Here is a 20,645-nt window from a genome sequence, read left to right as displayed (position 1 = left end):
ATTCAGGGTTGATCACAGATCCTGGAAAGTCTAAATTACTGGAGATGGAATAAAAACTGACAATGATATTGCAAACTGTGATAGTACAAAGTTCTTTAGTATAATGTTCTTAGAAAACAATCTGTTATCATACACATATTTTACTTTATTTTGTGATGGATGGGTCAGTGAAAACCGAGCTGAGAAAACTGTCAGATGTCTAACCATACTTAAAACTGTACTCAAAGTCCTAACACACATGATTATGAGCTCTTATTTTCTCTGTGGGAATCACAGGGTAGATTAGACCTTGAATGGGAAAAAGAGGAGAAGCAGGAGACAGATGAGGAAATGAGAGACAGCTAGCAATGACACATAAAATGTATTTTTAAATTTCTAGAATCTATAATAAATCAATCAGATAAAAAGTATGATCATTATCAGTCTCTTCTCCTTCTCTTGAACTGTCTGGGGATTTTATTTTTTCCTTGGGAAATTTTGGCAAGGGATTAGTTTGTGTCTTTAATGAGATATCAGAAATCTTACACCCAGAGCAATGGTATTTGTCACGAGTAGTTCAGGATACTTGTCTGTTTGTGGGTTCATTGCCCTTTTCCCTTCTCTTCCTCTTTTCCTTTCTCCCATTCCTCCTAATAAAGATTCCCGAAACAGCTTAAAACCTGCAGTGTGGAACAAGTCACCCCAAACTCAGTGGCTCTGAACAACACAGTTTTCTGAGGGTAGAAGCATGTCCAGCTCTGCTCTCTGCCTAGCATCTTGCAGGCCTGGCTCATGGTGGCAGCTGGAGTGGGGCACTTTGACACAAAGGGTTTTCTTCCAAGCTGCCTTGTAGTGGCAGGATTTAGTTTCTCAGGGGTGGCGATTGAGATCCCTCCAACTACCTTCTTGGTTGGCATCCAGGCCTTTTTGTTTTTTGTTTCTTTTAACAACTAGGTGGTGTCTGCTGTTGCCCCATTTTCACATATAAGTGGCTTTTGCACAGTGAGGAATGTACTCATGTCTAAAATCACATCATCATCATCATCGTCATTTTTAGTAGTATTGAAACCAATTTAGCAAATATGACTAAATATGTCATATTTAAATATGATTTAATTTTAAATATGATTTATGATTAAATATGACATAGAAAAGAAAACCCATGGAGTAACAAAAGAAATTATACACCCCATGTATGAATGTGATAAGCATTGCTATAGTTGGGTGCTCAACCAGGCAAACTGATTTTTTAGGGTTCAGCTGATAGTTTAGGCTCACCCAGGGTAGTCTCCCTTTGATGATATCAAAGCCAGTAGATTATTTGTAGCTGAAAAAAATCGTTTCTGACTAAAAAATGTAGCATAGTCAAAGGGACTATATTCTATTACATTATATCTTCAAGTCCCATTTCATCCAGGGGGGAGGGATTATGCACGAAATATATCAGTTGCCTAGAATATGTGTATGTGGGAGGAATCCTAGAATTATGCATATCACATTTTCCTTTTCCAGCTTCTTCCCTTGGAATCAAATGAGACTTGCTGTTTTTGTGTGAAAGGGTCAAAAAGTACTGATTCCAACTGATAATATCCTGGGGATATAACACACAGAAGGTGACTACAGTTATAAATATTATGTTCTATTTGAAAGTTGCTAAAAGAAGTGATATTAAAGGCACTCATCACAAAAAAAAAGAAAATTGTGACTCGGCTATTTGAGGTTAAAGAGACTTCTTGTGGTGTAGCCAGTATTTTACAATACATGAAAATATTGAATCATTGTGGTATACACCTAAATGAATATAATATTTTATGTTGGGTCTATCTCAATAATTAAAAATAATAGAATCGTAATAAATGGTGTTTGCTTCTTAGGAGAACACATTTCTGAGACTAGGGAAGGACTTGATTTGGTTAGAGCTCAGCCAAGCTGGTTTTCAGTCTCAGGGGACATATCCTTGACAATAGCTGGAAAGACTTTGGGTTGTCACAACTGGGAGGGAGGTATGAGGCAGTGTCTGGTACATAGAGACAAAAGAAGCTGCCAAATAGCCCCTGTGTACAGGGCACCTCCTCCCTCCCCACCCTGCAATGGAAAACCTGGTGCAAACTTCCACAGACCTAAGTCTGGGATGAGATTCCCTGGCAGAGTATTGAGGAATGGAGAAGAAATTTGAATGATGGAGGAACTGGGGTTAAAGGTGAGTACCCCAAAGCAAGTGGAAATTATACTGACCTTTAGAATTGGGGTAAAGTGAAGAAATATGATTATTTCCACACATAGAATGCAGTGCAGGATCTTTATTCTATAGATGTAGAACTGGTACAGAAAGAAACAGGATAAATGTAGAAAAACGAGATGTTCTGATTCCTGGAGTCTGTAATATATCTAGAATCTGATCCATTTACGTGGGTACCATCAGGTAAGAATGAGTAAAAACAGCATCACTTATTATCAGAAAAATTTAAACCAAAACAGCAAGGAGATATCATTTCAAGCCAGTGAGATTGGCACACATGACAAAAAACAAAAACAACCAGTGTTGATAAGGAGGTGGGGGAGTAAGGGCCCTCATTCCCTGCTGCTGGGAATGTCCACCCTTCAAGCCTCTCTGAAAAACAACATGGTCACTCCTCAAAAAACCTAAGAGTTGAGTGCCTGTAGGATGCCACAACTCATACAAATGTATGATGTAGCAATTTATACAAAAGGCTTAAAACCTTTTCAGAAAAGGCATCTGTGCTTCATGTTCATTCCAGGTCTATTCACAATGACCAAAAATCTGGAAACAACCTAAATGTCCAAGAACAGATAAAAACTGAATAAAGAAACAATGGCATATAGTCTTGAATGGCATCCCTAGCAGAGTTATTTTTATTTCCAATCTCATAGTTTTCAAATATTGACAATGGATTAAGTAATGATGATGATGATAATGGTGAATTCATCTTGCAACACAGCATTTAGGGTCACACTCCACTCAAAGCACTACTTTTCTCTCAGTTCTGAGCAGTTCGTCAGCTTGAGCTTGGTTTTGGGTAGTAAGACAGAACCCAGGGGCTTAAACACAGTGGAGATTGATTTCTCACCTAGGAGAAGCCCTGAGCACTGTGGTGGGCAAGGGGCTGTCTTTTGTATTCACTGCCAATCTTGAAGCTTTTTTGTCTTATTCAGGAATTTGGAACTGTAGCCAGTTATCATGGACTAAAGTTTCTTCACGGATAAGTTTACTTGAGGTGGTCCCTGAACAATGAGGACAGTACTGGGAGTAGCTCCCTGAGCCTCCTGGGTGTGGTCCTGCAGAGTGAAAAAGACTAAAATACTTAGTGGATGTTTCCAGGGAGGTGGCTCAGAGATAGAGCACCTGACATGAGGTGCAAGGCTCCCTATTTGACAATCTGTGTCACTTCAAGACTGATAGTGATCTCAGTGACATTGCCACCTATGAGCCCTAGGGACATGATCTGAGTGTATGCCTTCTCTGATGCCCCGCAACCAACTGTGCGAGCCCTGGTCATTGCAATGACAATGACCAAGGGAAGGGAAGAGTAAGAAAAGTTACCCCCTGGGCTCATTTCCCTGACTTCCTGTGTGCCCATGAAGGTTCTGTTGGCTGCTGAAGTGGAGCCAACATCCTGGAGCCCGCATCATCGTCTGCATGTAAACTCTCTGTGCCTGGTAGTCCCAGTGCTCACAGCACAGTTGTGAGGCTGCTTGAATTAACATCTGTGGCCATGTGCACACATGCAAGCAATGGCCTTTGTGTCTGTTTCTAGAGGTTGGGACTGACTAGGATCCATCCTGGTTTTACAGATGTTACATTGATCATCCTTTCCTTTTCATTATTTTGGAAACACAGCTGGAGCTTTTAGTTGGTTCCTTCCCTCTCTACATTTTTGTTGTTTGGGCCACAACTAGCTGTGTTCAGGGCTTTCTCTTGGCTCTGTACTTAGGATTACTCCTGGTGGGGCTTTGGGGACCATAGGATATGCCGGGGACCAAACCCAGGTCAGCTATGTACCTTACCTTACCCATTGCACTATCCCTCTGGTCCTTTCTCTACTTTTTTCCCTTATCAGTTTGTTTCTCCACTCCCCCCCACCCAACCCTCTCCCATTCCTCACCAAAGCTCTGGGATATCACAGGGAAAAAATGCTTCATCCCAGCCTATCCAAGGCAGAAGACCCATGTCAGTGTTCCCAGAGTCAAGTCCCCAGAGACTGACTATTAGATAGGTGTGCAGGGCAGCAGTAAAGACCCAAAAGAAGAAAATAGCTCACGCTCACAGAGAACTTTCAGTCTTGTGGATGGCAAGCTCCTAACTATCTATCACCCAGGAAGGATGTGAGGCGGCAGGCAAGTTCTGATGAGAAGGTCTGGAGCTCCCTAGAGCATGGAACTGGGAAATCTGTTTTGTAGGTGATTCAGGGTAGAAGAGTCACCCCTGGGAGTGATATTTGACATGGGAACGGTGAAGCTGTGGGTCTTGGCACTCACAGGAGAGTGTATGCCACTGAGTTCCTGAAGGTGAAGGTAAAGAGTGAGGGGCTGAGTATGTGCCCAGGCTCTGGGGGGCGCCCAACCCTCTAAAAGAGGGATGTGTGTGGGTGTGTGTGGGAGCCATGGCAGGGCTGGATGTGTGCCCCTGTGGGCTCTGTCCATAAGTTCAGTCCTTCCTCCTGAGACCCGATTGAACGTCTTGATTAGAGCTGCACTATGAAAAATTCTGTTCTTTCAGAAAAGTGCAGGCCAGCTCCATTGGGTAGAGAACCCTCTCTAGCTGTTGTTTCATGTACATGTTAGAATGGCAACTGTGGGTACAGGGAAGCCAGTCAGGAGGGTTTGGGGAAAGGAGGGGAGACTCTGGAGTTTTGGGTTAGGCAGGAAGTGGCAGGCACGGAAAAGAGATGGATCTGGGGGAGCTTCATTCAGGAGAGAGAATCAGAGGAACTGATGCCAGTGGGTGTCGGTGAGAGAGGAGAATGCAAGAGAAGAGGGAGCCAGCAGAACACGGGGTCTCTGGTGTGGACACTTAGTAACCGGGGCAGGAAGGTCATGCTGGGAGGTAGGGGAGGGTGAGGGCTGTGGGCCAGGCCTTGTGGAGGTGGCTTTGCCTGGGTGGTTATCTCTCTCCATCTAGACTGCCGACTGCGGGGCTTCTCCTTACTGTTGTGGAATGCGGATCCCTGGGAGCTGCTTTGCTGCATGTTTCTGAATTGGAAGGTTTGGTTTGAGTTGAGGTGGCAGCACCCCCACTCTCAACACCCCCCTCTACACACCCCCTCAAGGCCAAGTGGAACCAGATGTCTAACAAGCTCCTGGCACCAAAAGACTCATTTAAAACCGGATCAAGGGCCAGAGCGATTTGGGTGAGGCATTGGGGTTTTGAAGTGTTAGCCACATGAGATGATGTTTAGAAAGCTCCTTGTCAAAGGCATTGAGCGGCTGCAAGGACGGCTCGCCGGCTCGCCCGGCTCGCCCGTCCTTATCTGTGTTATGACTGCAGTGGCAGCGGGGGGCCGGCGGGCACCTCCTGGGTTGCAGTCTTGAAACAGACGGTGGGCAGTACCACTCTGGGGAGCAGGCTTTGTGCAGGGACAGCTCAGAGTCGTTTCTCTGAGGGATGGGGAGCATCCCTCCTCCGGGATACAGTGGAGGACACTCTGGGTACACTCTGGGTCTGGGGGTGTGGGCTAGACTAGACTGGAGCCCTGGTGGGCATCTAAACCATGGCCCGTACTCCCTACCCTTGGGCCCTGGAAGTGTGTGGTCTTGCTGATTTGGGCAGGACTGTTGCTCCCAGGGTTCTGAAATTCCTAAACAGTCTTTACCTGGGAAGCGCACCCTCATCTTTTGAGTATTATTTATTTTTTGGAGGGGCCACGCCCAATGGTGCTCAGGGCTTACTCCTGTCTCGACATGCAGGGATCACTCCTGGAGGTGTTTGGGTGTCAGGGATGAAACCTAGGGGAAAAGATATGAGGCATGCAAGGCAAGCCCCATATAGCTGCACTATCACTCCATCTTCTCCCCTTTTATATTTTAAAAACTAAGCTATTTCTTTTTGGCCATACATCCATCTGGGGCCTCCTACATGCAGAGCCTATATTATACCCCTGAGATTCATTCACCGAATGCAATTTTCAAAGACAAGTCAGCAGGTCAGGAGGCACACCTCCAATTCTCTTCTTGATCAGTCTCGTCCTCCTGGTCACAGGAGGAACCAACTTATCACCGCAGGACCAGATACCAGACAACCAGGAACAACTCACTTACCCAGGAGCCCTGAGATAAGCAAGACTGGCCATTCCTGTGTGCTCACCTGCACTTGCCCCCTTCATTCCTCTGGAAACCACAATAGAGGCACTGCTCCTGCCTAAAGTCTCCCAGTTTTCTGTCCAACACTCTGCATTTGCCTGGAGACCTCTGTTTCCTGGGATACAGGAACAGTAAGACACAAACTGTGTTTTCAATGGCAATCTCTTCTGATCCATTGGCCCCACTGCGTCTTAAATATTCTATTTGTATACTGTATTATGTGTGTTGGAACCATTGGAAAAAGTGTTCCATAACAAATAATAAAGCTCCTGTTCCCCTTGCGCCCTCTGTCTACTTGCTTCTGTGACATGTGGGTGTGGGGGGGGGCTAGATGATGCCATTTATTGATGAATGGGTGAGGATATGCGTAGTGTGGTTCTTTTGATATCGCCTGGAAGTTCTTTGACATGCTTCCCATTGAGAAGTGGATTTATATCTCCGCTCAAAGTGGGCCAGTATGTGATATAATGGACTGATAGAAGGTAGAAGAGCTTCTGTTGAATGCTAAGGAAGGTAAGAACGTGCCTCATAACTCTGTCTAGTCCTCTTGAGACATTATCTCTGGAGGAAACTGATTACATGAGTCAAGATGTGACTAAGCTAAGATGCCATGCCTGAGAGGACACTTACAGTCCAAGTTCTAGAAGTTCTTGTTAATAAAAGCTATGAACTAATTAACGTGTAGATTGCTTTATGATAGTTGATACTGGAGTCACTAATTACTTACCAATAGTAACTGACACATTAGAGTACACTTAATTATTATTGTTAGAATTTTATTATTTATTACAGTTGAGGCAATATGGTGACAGTAGGGTTAATGTTTATGCATTTATATATATATAAAGTTATTGCACCTCCACCATCACCAAAGCACCCAAGATTATACACTGCTTTTCTTATGTTGCTTCCATTTAAGAAGGTATATTATTTTTTATAATAGTAACAATAGCATTGTTTTATACTTGCAATGCTGCGATACTATACCCAACACTAGAGTGCCTGTATCCTTTCACCACTACCCTAAGTCTCTTCTTCCAGCCCCCTTAGAATCCTCAGATCACAGTTCTGTTCACTATATTTATGGCTTTGCTTGCATTGGTGATTGTCTAATCCTTTTTTTGTTTGTTTATTTATATTCCACATACAAGCAAGATCTGGTATTGTTTTTTTTCCTTTGGACTCACTTCCCTTTTTTAGCTTTTCTCATAACGAAGTAATATTCCATATATATATAACAGAACATTTTTTTTTAATTTTTTATTAGTGAATAACCGTGGGGTACAGTTACAGATTTACAAACTTTTGTGCTTGTGTTTCAGTCATACAATGATCAAGTATCCATCCCTCTATCAGTGCCCATTCTCCACCACCAATGATCCCAGTATCCCTACCACCACCCCCACCACCTCTTCCCCCATCTCACCCCACCCCAAAAGCAGTACAGCTGGGTGAAATGGGAGCTCAATTTCTAATTTTTTGAGAATCATCCATACTGTTTTCCAAAAGGGATGAACCAGTCAGCATTCCCACCAGAAGTGAAGGAGAGTCCCTTTTCCCCCACATTCGCATCAACCACAGGTTGCTTTTGTTCTTTTGGATGTGGGCTAGTCTTTGTGGTGTGAGGTAGTATCTCATTGTTGTTTTATATCAGAACATTTTTAACCACTCATCTGTTGTTAGATTATTGGATTGTTTCCAGGTCTTAGCTACTATAAAAGATGCTGCAATGAATATAATTGTGCATATGTTCTTTTGGATTAGTGCTTTTGTGTTCTTGGAGTAGATACCAAGCAGTGGAATTGCAGCGTCATATGGAAAATCTATTTGTAATCTTTGAGAATTCTCCAAACCAAGTTCCAAAGAGGCTGAATCCCATCAGCAGTAAATGAGAGTTCATTTTACACCACATCTCAACAAGTACTTATTATTTCCAGATTTTCTGATCTAGATCATTATTTAAATTTTTAGAAAAATGTTTATTTTATTTTTTATTAGGTACTGTGTTTACAGTCCTGCTAATGTCAGTGTTTCAGGCTTACAATATTCCAATTCCATCCCCACTACCAATGTTAGCATCACTCCATCAGTGTTCCAAGATATCCTCCTACATTCACCCCTACCTCCTTGGCAAAATTATTTAAAATTTTAAACTATTATAATAACAATGTCTAAGACACTCAAAAAATGCTCCTCCAGTCCATTACATTATTCTCTATCTTACCCCTCCCTTTCTTGACTTTCTCATTCCTGTAATCCAGGGCCAAGGGTTTGGCATAATTTGCTATCTTCAATTCTCTTTTCTTATTGGTCTATATACAACAGATGAGTGAGCTCATTCAGTATTTTTCCTTCTCCCTCTGACTTACTTTGCTTTGTATGGTGATCTCCAGTTCCATTCAAGTTGCAAATAACTGCATGATTTTATTCTTTATTACACCTGCATAGTTTTCAGACACACACACACACACACACACACACACACACACACACACACACACACTAGATGAGGAAGCTCAGAGAGTTCATCTGGATTTTACTGAACCTGGGGTCTCTCAAAGGTGAAGTTTTCTGATGGCAAAGGTGCCTTTGGGTATGTCTGCATCTAGCATAAGGCCCTTCCTTGATGATTAGAGAAGCAAACACTCACCATGCTAAATAGGCTACTGTACCTGGTACATAGTGATACTTCCTGAAAACTGATGTTCCTTAAAGAGCTGTAAATGGAAGGAAGGAGATTTTAATTTTAGTAGCACAGAGGCTACAGACTGTCTTAACTTGGTGATGTATTTGAATATTGAGATATCTTGATAACAAAACCCTTCTGGGGAGTCTCATGTTTTGAGCAGGAGGCATTTAAGTCACGCTATGAGTACAGAGCCTTGCTCTCTGCCATTTCTCGATAGACTGGATGGTGCTGGGAGATGCTGGGTCTCTGCCAACTTCCCCTCTACCCCAAAGATCTCACTCACAGAAGGGAACTCTTTATAGTCACTCATGCTCCCCTCTCCAGAGAGTGGGGAACTGAGACCCAGAATACTGAGACCTAGCAGAGGATAGGGAACAAAGGGAAAGGAGAGAAAGGAGAAGGCACCTATGTGCCCATCGTGGGGATGATGCTGCCCTCGCTTTGGATGAGGAAGGATGGTTTTAGAGCAGCTCCTGATGTGGGTTCTTGCCTGGGTACCAATAAAGATCCAGGAACCTCATTGACATCTTTCTAATAACTGACTGTATAGGGCCTAGTTTCAAAGGCCAAGTTGGCTACTGTACAGAAAACTTTAATGGTAATAACAGTCCCACATAATTCCTGTAGCACTGTAGCACTGTCATCCCATTGTTCATTGATTTGCTTGAGTGGTCACCAGTAATGTCTCCATTGTGAGACTTGTTGTTACTCTTTTTGGCATATCAAATACACCAAAGGTAGCTTGCCAGGCTCTGCTGTGCGGGTGGGATACTCTCAGTAGCTTGCCGGGCTCTCCAAGAGGGACGTAGGAATTGAACCTGGGTCATCCATGTGCAAGGCAAACACCCTACCCACTGTGCTATTGCTCCAGTCCAACATAGTTCCTACGCATATTATTAAGAAAATTTTTTTTGGTCACACCCAGAGATACTCAGGGATAACTCCTGGCTCTGCATTCAGAAATTACAACTGATCATGCTTGGGGGACTATATGGAATACTGGTGATTGAACCCTGGTCTGCAGCATGCAAGACAAGTGCTCTACCTACTGTACTATCATTCCAGCCCTAGTGTTTAGGCACATTGTGTTTTGTGCTGCTCCCTTGAGTTCCCTGTGAAAATTCACTAACCTGAAAAGTAGTTCTTATTATCCCTATTTGAGAACTATGGAGACTGAGACTCAGAGGTTAGGTCACATAGGAAAGTTATAACTATTAAAAGAGGTAGAGTTAAGTTTTCATTAATTTTCTATCCAGGCATCCATCCATCTATCTATTCTCCAACCAATTTTCATTGAGTCCTTAGGGTGTATGCTCCAGGCACTGGTAAAGCACAAGGAATACCACAGTGATCAAAGTTAAAATACCTGCCTTTGTATTCTGTGTGTGTGTTGGAAAGAGAGAGGGAGAGAGAGAGAGAGAAAGAGAGAGAGAGAGAGAGAAAGAGAGAGAGAGAACCAGGAACCAGGTGATATGCTAACAAAACAGCAGAGTATTTTTTGATTTAGATAAACTCAATGAAGGGACTTAAGCCAAAGATCACTGTCACTGTCACTATTATCCCGTTGTTTATCGATTTGCTCAGGCAGGCACCAGTAACATCTCCATTTTGAGACTTCTTGTTACTGTTTTTGGCATATCAAATACACCAAAGGTAGCTTGCCAGGCTCTGCTGTGCGGGCGGGATACTCTCGGTAGCTTGCCGGGCTCTCCGAGAGGGACGGAGGAATTGAACCCTGGTTGGCCTGTGCAAGGCAAATGCCTTACCCACTGTGCTATCGCTCCAGTCCAAGCCAGAGATAGGTAAAAACATGACTGATGAATTGATGAGAGGAAGGCCAAAGAAAAGTCTCTCACAAAAGGGTATAACTAGGAACTTTGGCGTCATGGGAACAGAAATTGTGATTGCCGAACTCATCTCTAGACACACAAAAAAGCAGATGTCCTGGGAGAAAGGATGCTGGACTCGGTCAGCAGGACTGTATTATGCTCCTAACTTTGCAGCTACATTTGCTGTGCTGCCTTCAGCCATACACTCAGCCTCCCTGGGCTGCATCTCTGTAAAGGTGCATGTTGCCTTCTGATGAGGGCAATGTAAGGAAGCTGCACTGTGCTCTGAAGGTACCCCAGGATTCTGTCCCTGTTTACCCACTCTCTTTTGGATTAACCCGAGTCTCTTTATAGCTGGAGTTCAAAGGTCATGGATGTGGGTACCACTTCGCTTTGCCTGTGCTACTCTGAGCCTCACCCTTCCTATCATCCTGAACTGGTGGCGCAGGGCACAAGCTCTCTGTTGCCATTGATAGCGGCTTGATATTAAGCTGCCCCTTTGTCACAGCAGGATTTAATGCACTCTCCATTCTTGGCACTTGGCGGCCTGGGAGTCCCCCGCTGCCTCTTCCTCTATCAGAAGCCTCCACATTCTCCTCTCTTTGTAGCTCCAATTGCTGTTCAAAAGCTCTGAGTTATCCTTTTCAAGCACATGTGCCCCTGCAAATCAATTTCCCCACTGGCACCTTTCGCTTTGCTGGGAGCAACCTGTTGGTTTTTCCAAGACAGTGGTACATTGTCTCCGATGCCTCCCTTCCACCTCCCCCACTCCCCCACTTCCTTCTCAGGCTTGTATGTGGCAAGAATTCTCTGGAGGATGGGGTTTCATTTTCTATTGCTGGGGCTGGTCTCTGGCTGGTGTGCGTGCATCAAATCCTGTCCTTCCTGGCATTCCTTTCTCTTCAACTGACTCCCTCTTTGTTGTGAAACCCCCACAGACAGGATGGATCCTCACATTGTATTGGCAGACCTCTATATTGTGAATTCACATGACTCAGAAACTCTGGGCAGGAGCTTCCCCGTGTGTGTGTGTGTGTGTGTGTGTGTGTTTGTGTGTGTGTGTGTGTGTGTGTGTGTGTAAGGAAGGAAGGAAGATAATAGAGGACAGAATAAGGGCTGGGGGGAGATAGTTACAAAATTAAGTCACTTGCCTTGCCCAAGACCAACACTGAACACCATCTGGAGTGACCCTGAACCCTAAGCACTTCTAGGTGTGGCCCAACAGTTATGTATTGTCTAAGACAATAGCAATTTTGCACAAGCATATAAATGCATGCAAAGCAATACTTCAGAGCTGTTAAGAAAGACATAACCAAGTGGCCACTTCCTTCACCTGCCTCTCACCATCCCAGAATGATGCCTTTCCTCTACTGCCCTTTGGAAATGGATGCTCTCTCTTCCTGAAGTGAGGGTCCTGTGGAATGGTCACATAGACCAACCAATCTTCATTCACTGAATATTTCTCAGCTGTACACTGGGACTCAGGAACTGTATTCTGCTCTTGTGGAGCTATTCTAGGAAGGTGGATGCTGAGTTCAGAGCCGCAGGCCTGGATGCTGGTCCTAACTGAGCTGCTATTTCTATAAGCAAACTCCAACAAGGCATCAGACTGAACTTTATGAGCAGGTAGGAGTTTGGAGCAAGATCTCAGAGCTTGGTAGGAAGAAGGGTTCCCCAAGCCCCTGGCCTTCCCACCCATCACCACTCCTTTAACACACACACACACACACACACACACACACACACGCGCGCGCGCGCGCGCGCGCGCACGCGCATGCGTACGCACACACACACAGTATTCTGTTTGTACACCTTTGCACCTGCTGTGCATGATAATTGTCACACTGGATCTTGGGCACCACTACCACCCCAAATAAACTATGCCCTGCTTCTATCAAGATGTTTCCACACTCCCCCCCCCCGCCCCCAGCAGCCTGTTTTGTATCCTCTTGTAGCCTATAAGGAGTACTCAGTCACTGTTGGATGGCCTGACATTTGCAATACTGTCACTGTCATTGTCATCCCATTGCTCATCAATTTGCTGGAGTGGGCACCAATAATGTCTCTATTGTGAGACTTGTTGTTACTGTCTTTGGCATATCAAATACGCCACGGGTAGCTTGCCAGGCTCTGTCGTGCGGGCTAGATACTCTCGGTAGCTTGACAAACTCTCCGAGAGGGGCGGAGGAATAAAACCTGGGTTAGCCATGTGCAAGGCAAGCGCCTTACCCACTGTGTTATGGCTCCAGCCCACTTGCAATACAGAGATCAGAATTTCTTCTTCACTCGTTGAAGGTGAGTTTTGAATCCCTAGTCATTGACTAGGTTTACAGGTCAAGCCTCTTTGCTCTGAGGAGGATAAAACCTAAGGGGCGGGGGCTATAATTTGGCCAGAGGACAGTGGCAGAGTGTATTGGCCGGGCCTAGAGTAGGCTACAAAAATAGTGAGCAGAAACCAGTCTGCCACATGCACCAGGCTTGGCCCAGTCTCCTGCTCCCAGCAACCTTGCCCAGAGTGGCCAGAGAGATTTCTAGAGGTGTCTCACCTCACCAACACATTCATGAGTGTGGGATCTGTCATCACCCCACAGTCCATCCACTTGAAGTCTTTGGGCTTATTCTGTTTCAGCGATGACTTTGTACCATTCCCCTCATCACAGGACATAAGGAAATCACCCGGATAGGGACCCAGAGATCCGAGTTTGAATCCTGCCACCAACTCCTGTCTCAGGTTCCCCATTCAACAGATCAGTGTCTCTCTTCCTGTAGGAGCAAGTAGATGGGACTTCACAAGATTTCAGAAGTCTTTCCAAATCCATACTTTGCCAGTTCTGAGCATTTATGATGACTGAGGTGGGCCTTCTTCTCCAAGGTCTGCAGTCCATCACATGCACAGAAAATATAGCACATAAATGGAAATGGTCGGTGTGGAGATGTCTGTGTTGGGGGCAGGGGGCTTCTGGGTTCCCGGAGAGGGGCACATGGCCGGTCTGGGGTTGGGTTCAAGACAGGCATCCCAATAAGAGTTACTCGAATCCCACTAATGCGAGCAAGTTTCGGACACCTGTAGGCTATATCTCCTGGGGTTCATGGTGGAGCTTGCCTGGAGAAATCGTCAGTCAACAAGCTGTGCTGAAGAGATTTTATTCTGTAGACAAAAAAACTAAGATTTCTCTTATTCACTGAACTATTTTTGTACATGCTGCTCTCTCTTTCTGGAGTATCCTTGCTGAACTTCCAGTTGTTTTATGTATCCCAAACACCCTTTGGGAAAGCGTTTTTTGAGCTTTTCCTCCCCTCTGGTAGGAAGGTTTTGAAGGAATGAATGAATGTGTGATGTAAGGGAACTTATTGCTTCATGACATCATGTAACCTGCCACACACTTGCCTGACATCAACTTTACTAGCCCAAATTCCCTGAAATAATTCTTCTCTGGCCTCAGAAAATGGAAACGGTTGGCTTCCTGGCTCTTTTCCCTCAGCTCTGCAACCACAAGGCCCATGAGAGCTGAAGCAGCTGTGAAATGACTTGTTAGATCAGCAACTGGAAGGGACAGAAACATCTGTTGGCACCCCTGTGTCACTAATCATTGTCATGGTTTCCATCCTGGCTGCTGACACCTGCAGCTGAGCCCGGAGCTCTGTGATCTCAGACTGGCGATTGGTAAAATGCCACTTCAAGTGCTGCCTGTCAGAGGGGCTGATGTCATGGCCTGACCCCGGGGCAGGTGCACAGACAGTCACCCACACAGGTGACGGTGGCAGAGGCTAGGTCCAGAGCAGTGTCAGGGCATCTTGCTCTCTAAGTTTTGAGTGATGCATGAGACCATGGCCTGACACTGTGTGTCCTTGTTGACAGCTCTAACTCTGACAATGTGTAAAGTGACAAGGCTTAAAGATGCCACTGGAAATGTAGTTATACTGATTTGTAGACAACCTGAGGAAAGGATTAAGAGACAAATGAGATTCTGTCAGTCAAAAGCACATTTCAGTAAAACAAATTTTGACAAGGGAGTAATAGCCTTCATATATAAAAAGTACTTACCAATCATTAAGAAAATATTAATACTATAGTGGGAAATTGAACCAAGAAATAATTCATGGAAGAAGACTAGAAATAAACAGTGGATATAGAAACATACCCAGCTTTGTTTGGAATAAATGTGCATGTAGAAATAAGAAAAAAATCTCAAATTTTATCTGTTAAACTAGCTTTTGAAAATTCATCCTTGGTTTTAGTAGGAGTGAAATAAGTTGTTTACATATTCGTTTGGGAATGCAAACTGGCATTATATTTTTGAAAAACAATTTTTCAGTATGTGTCTAGAGACTTAAAAATGTTCCTTAATGCTTCATCCATAATTTTTCTTTCTATAAATGCCTGCCAAAAAAACAGAAACAGGGATAAGGATTATATGTACAAAGATGTTTATCGGAAAGTTCTGTGGAAGCAGCTCAAATGTCCAACCATAGTGGAATGATTAAGTACACTAATATAATAATACAATGAAATATAATACAATCATTAAAACAATGCCTTTGAATAATTTTAAAAGACATGGGAAAATAATAATGATATTTCAAGTGAAAGGCGCTGGGTAGAAAATTTTATACACATTGCAGATTCAATCAGGTAAATGTTGTGCCCCTAAAAATACTACCTGTTTTTGTTTCTTTTCTGTTTCTTTATATATCACATATGAATGAGATCATTCTGTATCTCTCTTCTTCCTTCTGACTAACTTCTATCAGTACGACGTGGTGTTGTAATGTTCTATATATGAAATCCTACCATTATCAACATTGTAAATCATTGTTCATAAAATAAGAAATAAAACAAAATAATTTTCACAGAATTTTTTTCTGAAAATTGACAGAAGAAAGCAAAAATAATATAGGTATTTCTGAATTGTGATAGTATGGAAAATCTAAAATTCTTTTAACAGAGTGTCTAAAATTTCCAGACTTTATTCATTGATTTAATCATTCAAACAATTTTTTTTTGGGTCACACCCGGCGATGCACAGGGGTTACTTCTGGCTCTGTACTCAGGAATTACTCCTGGCAGTGCTCAGGGAACCATATGGGATGCTGGAAATCGAACCTGGGTCTGCGGTGTGCAAGGCAAACACCCTACCCGCTGTGCTATTGCTCCAGCCCTCGAACAATTTTTGAGTATATCTTGTCTCTGGGACTAATCTAGGCACCAATAGAAACACCCAACTTTCTCTTTGTCTATGGCTTCAGGTGTTAGAAGCTGAGCACTGGGCTTCCTCAAAATGCTCAGTGCACATCCTGAGCCTAATGCCCAGGGACCAATTTGCTTCTATGCATTGTGTCCTTAATAAAATAAAGCTGATGCTAGTACTTATTTTGTTGCATGCTCAGAAGAATCCAGTAACATGATATATGACAAGCACTTAGCTTATGGTTTGGCACACCTTAAGAGCATCTAAACCACTGGGGAAGGTACTTCCTCACCTTCCCTCCAATCCAATTCCCATCCAAACTACACCCAAGAGTAGAGCCAAAGGGGCTTCCTCTTCTTCTCCACCAGTGCCTTCTCTTATCATAATCCTGTTCCGATCTCCAGAGGTGTCTTGTGAAACATGACAAATACTTTGTTCCTTCCCTTCTCTCTGCCACTACTATTGTAATGACTGGGTCAAACACACAGTTGGTTACAGCACTGATACTATTGACTTTGGTGCTTGTTGGGGACATATACTATAGCTGCAGTGCTTGTGCACATGTCCACCGGGGGTGGTACTCCTTTAGTGATAATACTCAAAACACATGCTGGTTGTGCTTCCCTTTGAATTACTGTGGTGCTCCTAGGGGGTTGCAGTCATGACTGTGGTTCTAACACATATTTTTCAGTTGTGATGCTTATTAGCAGTAACACACAGTTTAGTTTCAGTGGTATTTGCACACTCCTGGCTGCAGCACCACAGAGATTTCACACTGTTGCCATCCTGGGGTTTTCTTACAGCAGGCCCACCTGGATTATTAACCCTGGGGGTCAAACTCTTGGTTTCTCAATCAATCATCAGATGAGCACTTTGCCACTGGGCTATCTTCCCAGGTCTACATAAAACATGTTTGTTAGTTTGTTTAGCCTTCCAAAGACTAACTATGCAATACTTTTTCTGTGTTCACACATATATGGAGATAGAAAGAAACCCCTGCACAGAATCCAAAGGTATTTCTTGGTTAAGTAAGAAAGAAGAGGCTTGGGGCCGGAGCGATAGCACAGTGGGTAGGGCGTTTGCCTTGCACGTGGCCGACCCAGGTTCGATCCCCAGCATCCCATATGGTCCCCCAAGCACTGCCAGGAGCAATTCCTGAGTGCAGAGCCAGGAGTAACCCCTGAGCATCGCTGGGTGTGACCCAAAAAGCAAAAAAAAAAAAAGAAAGAAAGAAGAGGCTCAAGGAGAGGAAGCAGAGGGGCCACTCTCACAGAGATGGGTAGGGTGAGATTAGGTAGGCATAGCTGGGGTGATCTAAATGCCAGTGTCCAGAACTTTTAATCTCTGGTACAAGCACGACATAAAATTTCCTTCTATAAAGGAACATCAGCCCAAAGAAATATCACACTGAAAATCCTGGACCGGACCCAGTCTGGGAAGCTGCACAGCCTCTGTGGTCTTGTTTACTCCTGATACCTGAGCATAATTCAGAGGGGGAAGCTCTCCTTCGGCACATGGGCAGATCCATGATCTTTATCTGGATCTACGATTGATCAGCTTCTGCTCTCCCAGCTTGCTGGATTCTGGCACAGCCTTTGAGCCTTTGAGCAGAAGAGCGGAAGGTGCAGCTCTTTATCAGCCCTCCTCCTTCCCCACACCTCTGCCACCTCTCATCCGGGATGTGGTGGAAAAAGGCTAAGGCATTTCTTGCTTGCCTGATGTCATGTCTGGTGACTCCGGCTGTCTGCACCTGGCAGATGTTTACAACTGCCTCTTGCCTTGGAGGGCACTTGGTGAAGTGCCTGTGAGACTCCCTGACTGGGCCCTTTAAGTACTCCCCCACAGTCGGTAGGGCTTTTTCAGGTGGCCGACCCTGACAACCCCCCAGCCTTTTACACATAGACTCCATATACCCTGTCAATTTCCCCTTGTGAGAAGGATCCATTTCCACATGACCCCAGATTTCCCTGGTAACCCAAGATCTGGTCTGCCAAGTTTCACAGACTGTCTCTCTTTGCCAAAGCAGGGGAGACTGCACCTGCCATTGACAAAAGGAAAGGACCACCATTGTTGTTTCAGAGGGTGTGTGTGTGTGTGTGTGTGTGTGGTGTGTGTGTGTGTGTGTGTGTGTGTGCGTGTGAGAGAGAGAGAGAGAGAGAGAGAGAGAGAGAGAGAGAGAGTATTCACTGACTTTGATTTATAGATGGCATTAAATGAAAAACAAAAAGCCTCAGAGAGAAGGAGTGTCTCCAGTAAGATCCTGTGGCTTTTTAATTGTGAGGTCAGGACTCAAACTCAGGTCTTCTGGTTCCAGCTGTCAGATCTGCCCTGCCCGGGCCAACAGGGCTGTAGCTAAGCAGAAGGGCAACTGAGCACAGCTCCTCCCCTGCTTACATCTGACTGAAGGTTTGGGCGGTGCCAGGGGCCTGCCCCTGCCTTTGGGCCTCAAGTACATCTCTTGCTCTGCTTGATTTTTTTTGTTATAGTACTTTTTTTAAAAGTTAGTTTTCATTTCTTATTTTTTCTTTTTTGATAAAAACATCTTTAACTATCTATCTATCTATCTATCTATCTATCTATCTATCTATCTATCTATCTATCAAACCGGACTGGAGCGATATAGCACAGCAGGTAGGGCATTTGCCTTGCACGCAGCTGACCCAGGTTTGACTCCTCCATCCCTCTCGGAGAGCCTGCAAGCTACTGAGAGTATCTCGTCTGCATGGCAGAGCCTGGCAAGTTATCTGTGGCATATTCGATATGCCAAAAACAATAACCACAAGTCTCACAATTGAAACGTTACTGGTGCCCGCTCAAGCAAATTGATGAACAACAGGATGACAGTGCTACAGTGCTATCTATCAAACCATTAGTGAAAGTTAACATGGGAAGCAGTGTGGGAATAGAGGGTTGAGGAAGAGGCAGATTAGAAGTACCATAGAGGCAATTATGGTGGTGAGTTGTATTAGCTTTGTACATCAAAATCACAAGCATTAAACATAACTGCATTATAATTGAGTTATCTGAACAATAAATAATTAAAAATTAAAATCTGTATATGAAGAGCAACATATTCATAATCATCAAAAAAGTAGAAACAACTCAAATGGTCATAAGCAAAACCATGGCTAATTCATGCAATGAAGTGTCAGTCTTAGGATGGCATGATGTGCGTAAGTTGTTGCTTAATGAGATTCCAGTCACAATAGCTCACCTATATGATGGTAGTCCCTATACATAGCCTCATAGCCTGGATGTTGCAAGCGAGTGGTTTTACACCACCAATCTGTGGAATGGGGCCCATCTCCAGAAATTTCTTGCTGATTCATTAGATAGTTTTTGCTGTTTAACTCACACTGGGTTTCAAATGATATTTATGGTGGAGACAGGTTGAACACTCCTATATGTAACCTGTGCTATCTTGGTTTGCATAAATACACTTTCTGAGGTTCGCGCAATGATGACATCTCCTTTCAACACATTTCTAAAGATGATTGTGTCATTCACTTGAAATGGGGAGGATTTTATGGTTTGTGAAACCATGATATTTTAGGTTTAAGGTACATGATATAAAGAACCCTAACTTCAAATGACCAGACCCTCAAGGACCTTACCTGGCTGTTTGCTGAGGGGCCTCAGAATGCAATCGTAAGAATTAATCAATGCATTCACTTCTAAAATAGAATTACATTGTGTGCTTGTGGTTCCAGAAATCCATCCCTTTTCAGTCTTTGTATTAGGACTGAGGCCTATTAGCTTCATATTGGAAGGCTAATCTCCTGCTGAAGATGTGAGAATAAGTAATTTACTTTCAGTCAATCAAATGTGTTAAGGGGGGAACTCTCAAGGTAGCCAGGGAGGAGGGATTGTTTTGTTTCTCTTCTGTTATTGAAGGCCCCGCAGAGCAACCGGCAGCCTTTCCACAGCCGGGTGAGGCCTCTCTGCAGGCGCCCCCCCCACCCCCCCACTCTGGCTGGAATCCTCCGCAAATCATCCAGACAGCCGGGACCATGAAATCCAGCCAGACCCCCAAGAGGTGACCCCCGCAGCCCCAGCGCCCTCAGAAGCCCTCTGGGTAGACTGGCTTCCATTTCTGGTCCAGCGTGGCCACAGAGGAATGCCAAACATCTCCAGGCCTGGCAGCCACAAGGCCACCAGGTGTTCTGAAGCCAGAGGGAAGGTTCTGGACTGGGGAGGTGATTGGGTTCCTTATCCTCTCCCCTTGTGGAAGCTCTCCTCAGAACTCCCACCCCTGGCACTGTCCTGTTTATGCTCCACTCCTAAGAGTACAGACAAAGCACCGGCTCTTTTTGTGGGCTGGGGGAGACTGTTCAGGCCCATCTTCTTGGGGGTATCATTTCTGAGGGAAATGGTTGGGCTAATTGGAGACAGGTGTCCCCAGGTGCTAACATTTAGACTCCCACTGGAGAAGTGGGTGCAAAGTGAAACCACATGGTCTGCTTACAAATAAGTGAGGTGTGAGCTTCTGGTCCTTTACCTGCTCCTTCCTCCTCCTGCCCCAGCCCCTCTCCCTCAAGTCTGAAGTGGGGAAGAGCCCCCTGCTCACACGTCGGGTGGGATGGTTGTGGTTTGCACACAGCACATTGCTAGGTGGAAAAGAGGCACGGGTGAGGCTTCTCA

Source organism: Sorex araneus, chromosome X (genome assembly GCF_027595985.1).
Source record: "Sorex araneus isolate mSorAra2 chromosome X, mSorAra2.pri, whole genome shotgun sequence".
NCBI classification, from domain to species: domain Eukaryota; kingdom Metazoa; phylum Chordata; class Mammalia; order Eulipotyphla; family Soricidae; genus Sorex; species Sorex araneus.
This window is presented reverse-complemented; position numbering follows the sequence as displayed.